This window comes from Heptranchias perlo, chromosome 7 (genome assembly GCF_035084215.1).
Source record: "Heptranchias perlo isolate sHepPer1 chromosome 7, sHepPer1.hap1, whole genome shotgun sequence".
Taxonomy (NCBI): domain Eukaryota; kingdom Metazoa; phylum Chordata; class Chondrichthyes; order Hexanchiformes; family Hexanchidae; genus Heptranchias; species Heptranchias perlo.
The window spans coordinates 72,712,295-72,727,405 of record NC_090331.1 but is presented as its reverse complement, the minus strand read 5'-3'; positions in this window follow the sequence as shown (position 1 = coordinate 72,727,405).

The window sequence follows — 15,111 nt, the reverse complement described above, 5'->3', positions numbered from 1 at the left end:
TAAACAGAGTGTGGAGGGATAACTCACGAGTAAACAGAGTGTGGAGGGATAACTCACGAGTAATCAGAGTGTGGAGAGATAACTCTCGAGTAAACAGAGTGTGGAGGGATAACTGATGAGTAAACAGAGTGTGGAGAGATAACTGATGAGTAAACAGAGTGTGGAGAGATAACTGATGAGTAAACAGAGTGTGGAGGGCTAACTCACGAGTAAACAGAGTGTGGAGGGATAACTCACGAGTAAACAGAGTGTGGAGGGATAACTCACGAGTAAACAGAGTGTGAAGGGATAACTCACGAGTAAACAGAGTGTGGAGGGATAACTCACGAGTAAACAGAGTGTGGAGGGATAACTGACGAGTAAACAGAGTGTGAAGAGATAACTGATGAGTAAACAGAGTGTGGAGAGATAACTCTCGAGTAAACAGAGTGTGGAGGTATAACTCACGAGTAAACAGAGTGTTGAGGGATAACTCACGAGTAAACAGAGTGTGGAGGGATAACTCACGAGTAAACAGAGTGTGGAGGGATAACACACGAGTAAACAGAGTGTGGAGGGATAACTCACGAGTAATCAGAGTGTGGAGGGATAAATAACGAGTAAACAGAGTGTGGAGGGATAACTCACGAGTAAACAAAGTGTGGAGGGATAACTGACGAGTAAACAGAGTGTGGAGGGATAACTCTCGAGTAAACAGAGTGTGGAGGGATAACTGACGAGTCATCAGAGTGTGGAGGGATAACTCACGAGTAAACAGAGTTTGGAGATATAACTCACGAGTAAACAGAGTGTGGAGGGATAACTCACGAGTAATCAGAGTGTGGACGGATAAATAACGAGTAAACAGAGTGTGGAGGGATAACTGATGAGTAAACAGAGTGTGGAGAGATAACTCTCGAGTAAACAGAGTGTGGAGGGATAACTCACGAGTAAACAGAGTGTGGAGGGATAACTCACGAGTAAACAGAGTGTGGAGGGATAACTCACGAGTAAACAGAGTGTGGAGGGATAGCTCTCGAGTAAACAGAGTGTGGAGGGATAACTCACGAGTAAACAGAGTGTGGAGAGATAACTCACGAGTAAACAGAGTGTGGAGAGATAACTGACGAGTAATCAGAGTGTGGAGAGATAACTCTCGAGTAAACAGAGTGTGGAGGGATAACTCTCGAGTAAACAGAGTGTGGAGAGATAACTCACGAGTAAACAGAGTGTGGAGGGATAACTCACGAGTAAACAGAGTGTGGAGGGATAACTGACGAGTAATCAGAGTGTGGAGAGATAACTCTCGAGTAAACAGAGTGTGGAGAGATAACTCACGAGTAAACAGAGTGTGGAGGGATAACTCACGAGTAAACAGAGTGTGGAGGGATAACTGACGAGTAATCAGAGTGTGGAGAGATAACTCTCGAGTAAACAGAGTGTGGAGAAATAACTCACGAGTAAACAGAGTGTGGAGGGATAACTGACGAGTAAACAGAGTGTGGAGGGATAACTGACGAGTAATCAGAGTGTGGAGAGATAACTCACGAGTAAACAGAGTGTGGACGGATAACTGACGAGTAAACAGAGTGTGGAGGGATAACTGACGAGTAAACAGAGTGTGGAGAGATAACTCACGAGTAAACAGAGTGTGGAGGGATAACTGACGAGTAAACAGAGTGTGGAGGGATAACTGACGAGTAAACAGAGTGTGGAGAGATAACTCACGAGTAAACAGAGTGTGGAGGGATAACTGACGAGTAATCAGAGTGTGGAGGGATAAATAACGAGTAAACAGAGTGTGGAGGGATAACTCACGAGTCAACAGAGTGTGGAGGGATAACTCACGAGTAAACAGAGTGTGGAGGGATAACTCACGAGTAAACAGAGTGTGGAGAGATAACTCATGAGTAAACAGAGTGTGGAGAGATAACTCATGAGTAAACAAAGTGTGGAGGGATAACTCTCGAGTAAACAGAGTGTGGAGAGATAACTGATGAGTAAACAGAGTGTGGAGGGATAACTCACGAGTAAACAGAGTGTGGAGGGATAACTCACGAGTAAACAGAGTGTGGAGGGATAAATAACGAGTAAACAGAGTGTGGAGGGATAAATAACGAGTAAACAGAGTGTGGAGGGATAACTCACGAGTAAACAGAGTGTGGAGGGATAACTCACAAGTAATCAGAGTGTGGAGGGATAACTCACGAGTAAACAGAGTGTGGAGGGATAACTGATGAGTAAACAGAGTGTGGAGAGATAACTCAAGAGTAAACAGAGTGTGGAGGGATAACTCACGAGTAAACAGAGTGTGGAGGGATAACTCACGAGCAAACAGAGTGTGGAGGGATAACTCACGAGTAAACAGAGTGTGGAGGGATAACTCACGAGTAAACAGAGTGTGGAGGGATAACTCACGAGTAAACAGAGTGTGGAGGGATAACTGATGAGTAAACAGAGTGTGGAGAGATAACTCTCGAGTAAACAGAGTGTGGAGGGATAACTCACGAGTAAACAGAGTGTGGAGAGATAACTCTCGAGTAAACAGAGTGTGGAGGGGTAACTGACGAGTAAACAGAGTGTGGAGAGATAACTCTCGAGTAAACAGAGTGTGGAGCGATAACTCACGATTAAACAGAGTGTGGAGAGATAACTCTCGAGTAAACAGAGTGTGGAGGGATAACTCACGAGTAAACAGAGTGTGGAGGGATAACTCACGAGTAAACAGAGTGTGGAGGGATAACTCACGAGTAAACAGAGTGTGGAGAGATAACTCTCGAGTAAACAGAGTGTGGAGAGATAACTCTCGAGTAAACAGAGTGTGGAGGGATAACTGACGAGTAATCAGAGTGTGGAGGGATAACTCTCGAGTGAACAGAGTGTGGAGGGATAACTGACGAGTAAACAGAGTGTGGAAGGATAACTCACGAGTAAACAGAGTGTGGAGAGATAACTCACGAGTAAACAGAGTGTGGAGGGATAACTGACGAGTAATCAGAGTGTGGAGGGATAACTCACGAGTAAACAGAGTGTGGAGGGATAACTGACGAGTAATCAGAGTGTGGAGAGATAACTGACGAGTAATCAGAGTGTGGAGAGATAACTGACGAGTTATCAGAGTGTGGAGAGATAACTGACGAGTCATCAGAGTGTGGAAGGATAACTCACGAGTAAACAGAGTGTGGAGGGATAACTGACGAGTTATCAGAGTGTGGAGAGATAACTGACGAGTCATCAGAGTGTGGAAGGATAACTCACGAGTAAACAGAGTGTGGAGAGATAACTCACGAGTAAACAGAGTGTGGAGGGATAACTCACGAGTAATCAGAGTGTGGAGGGATAAATAACGAGTAAACAGAGTGTGGAGGGATAACTGACGAGTAAATAGAGTGTGGAGAGATAACTCACGAGTAAACAGAGTGTGGAGGGATAAATAACGAGTAAACATAGTGTGGAGGGATAAATAACGAGTAAACAGAGTGTGGAGAGATAACTGACGAGTAAACAGAGTGTGGAGGGATAACTCACGAGTAAACAGAGTGTGGAGGGATAACTGACGAGTAAACAGAGTGTGGAGGTATAACTCACGAGTAAACAGAGTGTGGAGGGATAACACACGAGTAAACAGAGTGTGGAGGGATAACTGACGAGTAAACAGAGTGTGGAGGGATAACTCACGAGTAAACAGAGTGTGGAGGGATAACTCACGAGTAAACAGAGTGTGGAGGGATAACACACGAGTCAACAGAGTGTGGAGGGATAACTGACGAGTAAACAGAGTGTGGAGTGATAACTCACGAGTAAACAGAGTGTGGAGGGATAACTGACGAGTAATCAGAGTGTGGAAGGATAACTCACGAGTAATCAGAGTGTGGAAGGATAACTCACGAGTAAACAGAGTGTGGAGAGATAACTCACGAGTGAACAGAGTGTGTCGGGATAACTGACGAGTAATCAGAGTGTGGAAGGATAACTCACGAGTAATCAGAGTGTGGAAGGATAACTCACGAGTAAACAGAGTGTGGAGGGATAACTGACGAGTAATCAGAGTGTGGAGAGATAACTGACGAGTAATCAGAGTGTGGAAGGATAACTCACGAGTAAACAGAGTGTGGAGAGATAACTCACGAGTAAACAGAGTGTGGAGGGATAACTCACGAGTAATCAGAGTGTGGAGGGATAAATAACGAGTAAACAGAGTGTGGAGGGATAACTGACGAGTAAATAGAGTGTGGAGAGATAACTCACGAGTAAACAGAGTGTGGAGGGATAACTCACGAGTAAACAGAGTGTGGAGGGATAACTCACAAGTAAACAGAGTGTGGAGGGATAACTGACGAGTAAACAGAGTGTGGAGAGATAACTGACGAGTAAACAGAGTGTGGAGGGATAACTCACGAGTAAACAGAGTGTGGAGGGATAACTGACGAGTAAACAGAGTGTGGAGGGATAACTCACGAGTAAACAGAGTGTGGAGGGATAACTCACAAGTAAACAGAGTGTGGAGGGATAACTGACGAGTAAACAGAGTGTGGAGGGATAACTGATGAGTAATCAGAGTGTGGAGGGATAACACACGAGTAAACAGAGTGTGGAGGGATAACTCACGAGTAAACAGAGTGTGGAGGGATAACTGACGAGTAAACAGAGTGTGGAGGGATAACTCACGACTAAACAGAGTGTGGAGAGATAACTCTCGAGTAAACAGAGTGTGGAGGGATAACTGACGAGTAAACAGAGTGTGGAGGGATAACTCACGAGTAAACAGAGTGTGGAGAGATAACTCACGAGTAAACAGAGTGTGGAGGGATAACTGACGAGTAAACAGAGTGTGGAGAGATAACTCTCGAGTAAACAGAGTGTGGAGGGATAACTGACGAGTAAACAGAGTGTGGAGGGATAACTCACGAGTAAACAGAGTGTGGAGGGATAACTGACGAGTAAACAGAGTGTGGAGGGATAACTGACGAGTGAACAGAGTGTGGAGGGATAACTCACGAGTAAACAGAGTGTGGAGGGATAACTCACAAGTAAACAGAGTGTGGAGGGATAACTGACGAGTAAACAGAGTGTGGAGGGATAACTCACGAGTAAACAGAGTGTGGAGGGATAACTCACAAGTAAACAGAGTGTGGAGGGATAACTGACGAGTAAACAGAGTGTGGAGGGATAACTCACGAGTAAACAGAGTGTGGAGGGATAACTGACGAGTAAACAGAGTGTGGAGGGATAACTCATGAGTAAACAGAGTGTGGAGGGATAACTGATGAGTAAACAGAGTTTGGAGGGATAACACACGAGTAAACAGAGTGTGGAGGGATAACTGACGAGTAAACAGAGTGTGGAGGGATAACTGACGAGTAATCAGAGTGTGGAGGGATAACACACGAGTAAACAGAGTGTGGAGGGATAACTCACGAGTAAACAGAGTGTGGAGGGATAACTCACGAGTAAACAGAGTGTGGAGGGATAACTGACGAGTAAACAGAGTGTGGATGGATAACTCACGAGTAAACAGAGTGTGGAGGGATAACTGACGAGTAAACAGAGTGTGGATGGATAACTCACGAGTAAACAGAGTGTGGAGGGATAACTCACAAGTAACAGAGTGTGGAGGGATAACTGACGAGTAAACAGAGTGTGGAGGGATAACTCACAAGTGAACAGAGTGTGGAGGGATAACTGACAAGTAAACAGAGTGTGGAGGGATAACTCATGAGTAAACAGAGTGTGGAGGGATAACTGATGAGTAAACAGAGTGTGGAGGGATAACTGACGAGTAAACAGAGTGTGGAGGGATAACTCATGAGTAAACAGAGTGTGGAGGGATAACTCACGAGTAAACAGAGTGTGGAGGGATAACTGACGAGTAAACAGAGTGTGGAGGGATAACTCACGAGTAAACAGAGTGTGGAGGGATAACTCATGAGTAAACAGAGTGTGGAGGGATAACTGACGAGTAAACAGAGTGTGGAGGGATAACTCATGAGTAAACAGAGTGTGGAGGGTTAACTGACGAGTAAACAGAGTGTGGAGAGATAACTCACGAGTAAACAGAGTGTGGAGGGATAACTCACGAGTAAACAGAGTGTGGAGGGATAACTGACGAGTAAACAGAGTGTGGAGGGATAACTCACGAGTAAACAGAGTGTGGAGGGATAACTCTCGAGTAAACAGAGTGTGGAGAGATAACTCTCGAGTAAACATAGTGTGGAGAGATAACTCACGAGTAAACAGAGTGTGGAGGGATAACTCACGAGTAAACAGAGTGTGGAGGGATAACTCACGAGTAAACAGAGTGTGGAGGATTAACTGACGAGTAAACAGAGTGTGGAGAGATAACTCTCGAGTAAACAGAGTGTGGAGAGATAACTCACGAGTAAACATAGTGTGGAGAGATAACTCTCGAGTAAACATAGTGTGGAGGGATAACTCATGAGTAAACAGAGTGTGGAGAGATAACTCACGAGTAAACAGAGTGTGGAGGGATAACTCACGAGTAAACAGAGTGTGGAGGGTTAACTCATGAGTAAACAGAGTGTGGAGAGATAACTCACGAGTAAACAGAGTGTGGAGGGATAACTGATGAGTAAACAGAGTGTGGAGGGTTAACTCACGAGTAAACAGAGTGTGGAGAGATAACTCTCGAGTAAACATAGTGTGGAGAGATAACTCACGAGTAAACAGAGTGTGGAGGGATAACTGATGAGTAAACAGAGTGTGGAGGGTTAACTCACGAGTAAACAGAGTGTGGAGAGATAACTCACGAGTAAACAGAGTGTGGAGGGATAACTCACGAGTAAACAGAGTGTGGAGAGATAACTCTCGAGTAAACAGAGTGTGGAGAGATAACTCTCGAGTAAACATAGTGTGGAGAGATAACTCACGAGTAAACAGAGTGTGGAGGGATAACTCACGAGTAAACAGAGTGTGGAGGGATAACTCACGAGTAAACAGAGTGTGGAGAGATAACTCTCGAGTAAACATAGTGTGGAGAGATAACTCACGAGTAAACAGAGTGTGGAGGGATAACTGATGAGTAAACAGAGTGTGGAGGGTTAACTGACGAGTAAACAGAGTGTGGAGAGATAACTCACGAGTAAACAGAGTGTGGAGGGATAACTCACGAGTAAACAGAGTGTGGAGGGATAACTGACGAGTAAACAGAGTGTGGAGGGATAACTGACGAGTAAACAGAGTGTGGAGGGATAACTCACGAGTAAACATAGTGTGGAGGGATAACTCACGAGTAAACAGAGTGTGGAGGGATAACTGACGAGTAAACAGAGTGTGGAGGGATAACTGACGAGTAAACATATTGTGGAGAGATAACTCTCGAGTAAACAGAGTGTGGAGGGATAACTGATGAGTAAACAGAGTGTGGTGGGATAACTGATGAGTAAACAGAGTGTGGAGGGTTAACTGACGAGTAAACAGAGTGTGGAGAGATAACTCACGAGTAAACAGAGTGTGGAGGGATAACTCACGAGTAAACAGAGTGTGGAGGGATAACTCACGAGTAAACAGAGTGTGGAGGGATAACTGATGAGTAAACAGAGTGTGGAGGGTTAACTGACGAGTAAACAGAGTGTGGAGAGATAACTCACGAGTAAACAGAGTGTGGAGGGATAACTCACGAGTAAACAGAGTGTGGAGGGATAACTGACGAGTAAACAGAGTGTGGAGGGATAACTCACGAGTAAACATAGTGTGGAGGGATAACTCACGAGTAATCAGAGTGTGGAGGGATAACTGACGAGTAAACAGATTGTGGAGGGATAACTGACGAGTAAACAGAGTGTGGAGGGATAACTCACGAGTAGACATAGTGTGGAGGGATAACTCATGAGTAAACAGAGTGTGGAGGGATAACTGACGAGTAAACAGAGTGTGGAGGGATAACTGACGAGTAAACATAGTGTGGAGAGATAACTCTCGAGTAAACAGAGTGTGGAGGGATAACTGACGAGTAAACAGAGTGTGGAGAGATAACACACGAGTAAACAGAGTGTGGAGGGATAACTGACGAGTAAACAGAGTGTGGAGGGATAACTCACGAGTAAATATAGTGTGGAGGGATAACTCACGAGTAAACAGAGTGTGGAGGGATAACTGACGAGTAAACAGAGTGTGGAGGGATAACTGACGAGTAAACAGAGTGTGGAGAGATAACACACGAGTAAACAGAGTTTGGAGGGATAACTGACGAGTAAACAGAGTGTGGAGGGATAACTCACGAGTAAACATAGTGTGGAGAGATAACTCTCGAGTAAACATAGTGTGGAGAGATAACTCACGAGTAAACAGAGTGTGGAGGGATAACTCATGAGTAAACAGAGTGTGGAGGGATAACTGACGAGTAAAGAGAGTGTGGAGAGATAACTCTCGAGTAAACATAGTGTGGAGAGATAACTCACGAGTAAACAGAGTGTGGAGGGATAACTGACGAGTAAACAGAGTGTGGAGAGATAACTCTCGAGTAAACATAGTGTGGAGAGATAACTCACGAGTAAACAGAGTGTGGAGGGATAACTGATGAGTAAACAGAGTGTGGAGGGTTAACTCACGAGTAAACAGAGTGTGGAGAGATAACTCACGAGTGAACAGAGTGTGGAGGGATAACTCACGAGTAAACAGAGTGTGGAGAGATAACTCTCGAGTAAACAGAGTGTGGAGAGATAACTCTCGAGTAAACATAGTGTGGAGAGATAACTCACGAGTAAACAGAGTGTGGAGGGATAACTCACGAGTAAACATAGTGTGGAGGGATAACTCACGAGTAAACAGAGTGTGGAGGGATAACTGACGAGTAAACAGAGTGTGGAGGGATAACTGACGAGTAAACAGAGTGTGGAGGGATAACTCACGAGTAGACATAGTGTGGAGGGATAACTCATGAGTAAACAGAGTGTGGAGGGATAACTGACGAGTAAACAGAGTGTGGAGGGATAACTGACGAGTAAACATAGTGTGGAGAGATAACTCTCGAGTAAACAGAGTGTGGAGGGATAACTGACGAGTAAACAGAGTGTGGAGAGATAACACACGAGTAAACAGAGTGTGGAGGGATAACTGACGAGTAAACAGAGTGTGGAGGGATAACTCACGAGTAAATATAGTGTGGAGGGATAACTCACGAGTAAACAGAGTGTGGAGGGATAACTGACGAGTAAACAGAGTGTGGAGGGATAACTGACGAGTAAACAGAGTGTGGAGAGATAACACACGAGTAAACAGAGTTTGGAGGGATAACTGACGAGTAAACAGAGTGTGGAGGGATAACTCACGAGTAAACATAGTGTGGAGAGATAACTCTCGAGTAAACATAGTGTGGAGAGATAACTCACGAGTAAACAGAGTGTGGAGGGATAACTCATGAGTAAACAGAGTGTGGAGGGATAACTGACGAGTAAAGAGAGTGTGGAGAGATAACTCTCGAGTAAACATAGTGTGGAGAGATAACTCACGAGTAAACAGAGTGTGGAGGGATAACTGACGAGTAAACAGAGTGTGGAGAGATAACTCTCGAGTAAACATAGTGTGGAGAGATAACTCACGAGTAAACAGAGTGTGGAGGGATAACTGATGAGTAAACAGAGTGTGGAGGGTTAACTCACGAGTAAACAGAGTGTGGAGAGATAACTCACGAGTGAACAGAGTGTGGAGGGATAACTCACGAGTAAACAGAGTGTGGAGAGATAACTCTCGAGTAAACAGAGTGTGGAGAGATAACTCTCGAGTAAACATAGTGTGGAGAGATAACTCACGAGTAAACAGAGTGTGGAGGGATATCTCACGAGTAAACAGAGTGTGGAGGGATAACTCACGAGTAAACAGAGTGTGGAGAGATAACTCTCGAGTAAACAGAGTGTGGAGAGATAACTCTCGAGTAAACATAGTGTGGAGAGATAACTCACGAGTAAACAGAGTGTGGAGGGATAACTGATGAGTAAACAGAGTGTGGAGGGTTAACTGACGAGTAAACAGAGTGTGGAGAGATAACTCACGAGTAAACAGAGTGTGGAGGGATAACTCACGAGTAAACAGAGTGTGGAGGGATAACTGACGAGTAAACAGAGTGTGGAGGGATAACTGACGAGTAAACAGAGTGTGGAGGGATAACTCACGAGTAAACATAGTGTGGAGGGATAACTCACGAGTAAACAGAGTGTGGAGGGATAACTGACGAGTAAACAGAGTGTGGAGGGATAACTGACGAGTAAACATATTGTGGAGAGATAACTCTCGAGTAAACAGAGTGTGGAGGGATAACTGATGAGTAAACAGAGTGTGGTGGGATAACTGATGAGTAAACAGAGTGTGGAGGGTTAACTGACGAGTAAACAGAGTGTGGAGAGATAACTCACGAGTAAACAGAGTGTGGAGGGATAACTCACGAGTAAACAGAGTGTGGAGGGATAACTCACGAGTAAACAGAGTGTGGAGGGATAACTGATGAGTAAACAGAGTGTGGAGGGTTAACTGACGAGTAAACAGAGTGTGGAGAGATAACTCACGAGTAAACAGAGTGTGGAGGGATAACTCACGAGTAAACAGAGTGTGGAGGGATAACTGACGAGTAAACAGAGTGTGGAGGGATAACTCACGAGTAAACATAGTGTGGAGGGATAACTCACGAGTAAACAGAGTGTGGAGGGATAACTGACGAGTAAACAGAGTGTGGAGGGATAACTGACGAGTAAACAGAGTGTGGAGGGATAACTGACGAGTAAACATAGTGTGGAGAGATAACTCTCGAGTAAACAGAGTGTGGAGGGATAACTGACGAGTAAACAGAGTGTGGAGAGATAACACACGAGTAAACAGAGTGTGGAGGGATAACTGACGAGTAAACAGAGTGTGGAGGGATAACTCACGAGTAAATATAGTGTGGAGGGATAACTCACGAGTAAACAGAGTGTGGAGGGATAACTGACGAGTAAACAGAGTGTGGAGGGATAACTGACGAGTAAACATGGTGTGGAGAGATAACTCTCGAGTAAACAGAGTGTGGAGGGATAACTCACGAGTAAACAGAGTGTGGAGGGATAACTCACGAGTAAACATAGTGTGGAGAGATAACTGACGAGTAAACAGAGTGTGGAGAGATAACTCTCGAGTAAACAGAGTGTGGAGAGATAACTCACAATTCACTCGTGACTTAAGAAAAAAGGAAAAATGCTCACTAGACCAATCCTCTGGGAATAACGGATGAAATCCTGGATTTGTTATATATATTACTGGAAATGCTGCAGCCCAGGATGATGTAGTGCTGGTCAGGGTGGATGATGAGGCTTTAGCTTGTTGGATTTGGAAGATCAAGGAGGAATGTAAAAGAATGCAGTGAAGGGGCAGGAAAATAAGATTGGAGCAGATAGCTCCTGTTGAACAGCTCGCACTGGTCCAGGGGTGATGGGCTGAATGGGCTCCCTCTGTGCTGCGATTTCTATGAGTCAGCCATGATTTTATAATCTGGGCTGAGACAGGAGATTGGGCACCAGTTTTTAAAATTGTGGCGGTTCCTCCCTCTTGGGGACGAAGGTGCTGGGACTGCTTTAAGTTTCTTGCAAATTTCTCGCACTTTCTTCAGGGCCCATAGATATTTCCAACCAAGGATCACTTGTAACATTCTTGGAGAATTTGACAGTCTGTCTGTTGATTCCAGGAGTTTTGTTCAGAATTTACACACAGCCCAACTGGCAAACATGGCATTTTGTTCTTAGAACCATAGAACCAGAAAGGGGCCATTCGGCCCATCGTGTCTGCACCGGCTCGTAGAAAAACCAGGTGCCCATTCTAATCCCACCTTCCAGCACCCGGTCCGTAGCCCTGCAGCTTACAGCACTTTAGGTGCAGGTCCAGGTACTTTTTAAAAAGAGATGAGGGTCCCTGCCTCTACCACCAATTTGGGCAGCGAATTCCATACACCCACCACCCTCTGGGTAAAAAAGTTTTTCCTCATGTCCCCTCTAATCCTTCCACCAATCAGCTTAAATCTATGTCCTCTAGTTCTTGAACTTTCCGCTAGGGGAAACAGGTACTTCCTGTCTACTCTATCTGGGCCCCTCATAATTTTGTACACCTCAATCAAGTCACCCCTCAGCCTCCTCTGCTCCAAGGAAAACAACCCCAGCCTATCCAATCTCTCCTCGTAGCTGCAATTTTCAAGCCCTGGCAACATTCTTGTAACTCTTCTCTGCACTCTGTCCAGAGCAATTACGTCCTTCCTGTAATGTGGTGACCAGAACTGCGCACAATACTCCAGCTGTGGCTTTACCAGCATTTTATACAGTTCCATCATTACATCCCTGCTTTTGTATTCTATACTTCGGCTAATAACGTCGAGCATTCCGTATGCCTTCTTCACAACCTTATCTACCTGTATTGCTACCTTCAGGGACCTGTGTGCATGCACTCCAAGGTCTCTCACTTCCTCTACCCCTCTCAATATTTTCCCGTTTAGTGCGTATTCCCTTTTACTGTTTGCCCTCCCTAAGTGCATTACCTCACACTTCTCCGGGTTGAACTCCATTTGCCACTTTTCCGCCCACTTCACCAACCCATTGATATCTTCTTGGAGTCTACAGCTATCCTCTTCACTATCAACTACACGGCCAATATTTATGTCATCTGCAAATTTGCCAACCATGCCCCCTACATTCAAGTCCAAATCATTAATACATACCACAAACAGCAAGGGACCCAACACTGAGCCCTGTGGCACACCATTGGAAACAGATTTCCATTCGCAAAGACATCCATTGACTTTTACCCTTTGTTTCCTGTTACTGAGACAATTTTGGATCCAATTTGCCACATTTCCCTGTATCCCATGGGCTTTTACCTTTCTGACCAGTCTGCCATGTGGGACCTTGTCAAATGCTTTACTAAAATCCATGTAGACAACATCCACTGCACTACCCTCATCAATCCTCCTTGTCACTTCCTCAAAGAATTCAATCAGACTTGTAAGGCATGACCTTCCCTGAACAAATCCATGCTGACTATCCCTGATTAAACCATGCCTTTCCAAGTGACAGTTTATCCTATCTCTCAGTATTGATTCTAATAGTTTGCCCACCACTGAAGTAAGATTGAATGGCCTGTAATTGTTCGACCTTTCCCTCGTATTCTTTTTAAACAATGCTATTACGTTTGCAATCTTCCAGTCCTCCGGTACCTCCCCTGTATCTAGTGAGGATTGGAAAATGATCCTCAGAGCATCAGCTATTTCCTCCCTGGCTTACTTCAATAGCCTAGGAAACAATCCATCCGGCCCTGGTGACTTATCAACTTTCAAGGATTCCAGTCCCTCTAGTACTTCCTCTCTCGTTATGTTTACCTTATTCAATATTTCACACCTCTCCTCTTTAACTACTATGTCTGGATCATCCCTTTCCTTTGTGAATATGGAGACAAAATATTCATTTAAAACCCTATCCACATCCTCTGCTTCTACACACAAGTTACCCATATCATCCCTGATAGGTCCCACCTTTTCCTTAGCTATTCTCTTGTTCTTAATGTACTGATAAAGCATCTTTGGGTTTTCTTTAATCTTACTAGCTAATATTTTTTCATGCCCTCTCTTTGCTCTCCTTATTTCCTTTTTTACGTCATCCCTGTACTTTCTCTACTCCTCTAGGCTTTCTGCAGTATTTAGTTTTCTGTGACAGTTACAAGCTTTCTTTTTCTGCTTTATCTTGCCCCGTATACTTCTAGACAACCAGGGGGCTCTAGATTTGGCAGTGCCACCCTTTTTCTTTGAGGGAACGTGTCTGCATTGTACCCATTCATGGTGGGTATGCACAAGTTTTTACAGGTTAAGTCCACTATTTTCTTGTTAAATTGCCACCATAGCATTTTACACTCTTACTGGTAGATTAGGCACTTAGGTGGGCTATCCAATTATATACAAGTTGAAATTTTGCAATCCACTAGGTTAATAGCCAGAGCCACATGACCTTTTGAAAGAAGAGTGTGTGAGTGAGCCAGAGCATCACACAGAAAGGGGGTGATTTTAAATCGCAAGAATGGGTGGGTTGGGGGCGGGTGGGAGTCGAAAATAGTTGTTTTTTTGGGGTCCCAACCGCAAAAATTTTCGGACTTTGCATTCCCAGTGGGAAGCCTGTATTTTTACGCGCTGATGTTAAACCCAGAAATAAAGCCGGGTTGCGGTCACGACTCAAAAAACAACTATTTTCAACTCCCACCCGCCCCCAACCCACCTGTTCTTGGGGTTTACAATCACCCCCAAACACTCCCAATATGCAGTCTCACAAACTAAAATGAGTGGAAGTGTTTTCTTGACATCAGAAGACATGCCAGGATAAAAGTGTCCAATACCTGGAAATTTCATTATATTGCTCTGAGGTACTTACCTAAGGAGGAGAAAGCAACAATGTATCCCAGGAAGATGGACAGCAAGAGAAAAAGATGATGGAATATGCACTTTTGGGCCTAATATTTAGGTTTGTCATATTTAGGTTTGGTTGTAGGATTTATCAGTGTAAAACATTCCGGCTGAGAAATTTGTGCAGCGCCGGAAACCAGTGCAAAATGGTCTCAAACACCCACCTGAAAGCGTTTGCCTGAAGCTCACTGGAAATTGGGCCTCAGGCCTCACCTGCATAAAGCTGGTAAGCTGCAGATGTTAATCAGATGTCCCGATGCAGCTCAACGATCTGTTGTGAATTTTCAGGTGGACCTTGATTTAAGCGGCCTGTGCTCCCACTGTAAACAGGGAAGGTCGCATTAATATAGACAAACAGGGATCAACTGACATTGTCAGGACCCCAACGTCATTTTAGTGTCAATCAGCATCGCCACAGCTATTTCCTCAACCTGCCCACAACCATATGGTACAGGTTGAGGGGGGTGGGGTGGCCATTTACAGCTTAAAGAAATCATTAGCTGCATTAAGGGAAAGTTGGAAGCAGGTCGGACAATCATATTTTCTGATGCTGCTGGCCCTTGATCAGCGGTGGCTCTGCTGGTTCTCCCACCCTCCCAAATGGCAAGCTGCCTATAAGCAGTGTGACTCGTGCTGGCAGCTCACCTTCCACATGTAAATAAGGCCTGAAACCAAAACCGATGGGGCTTCGGGCCGATCTCATCAGTTGGGGAGGGTAG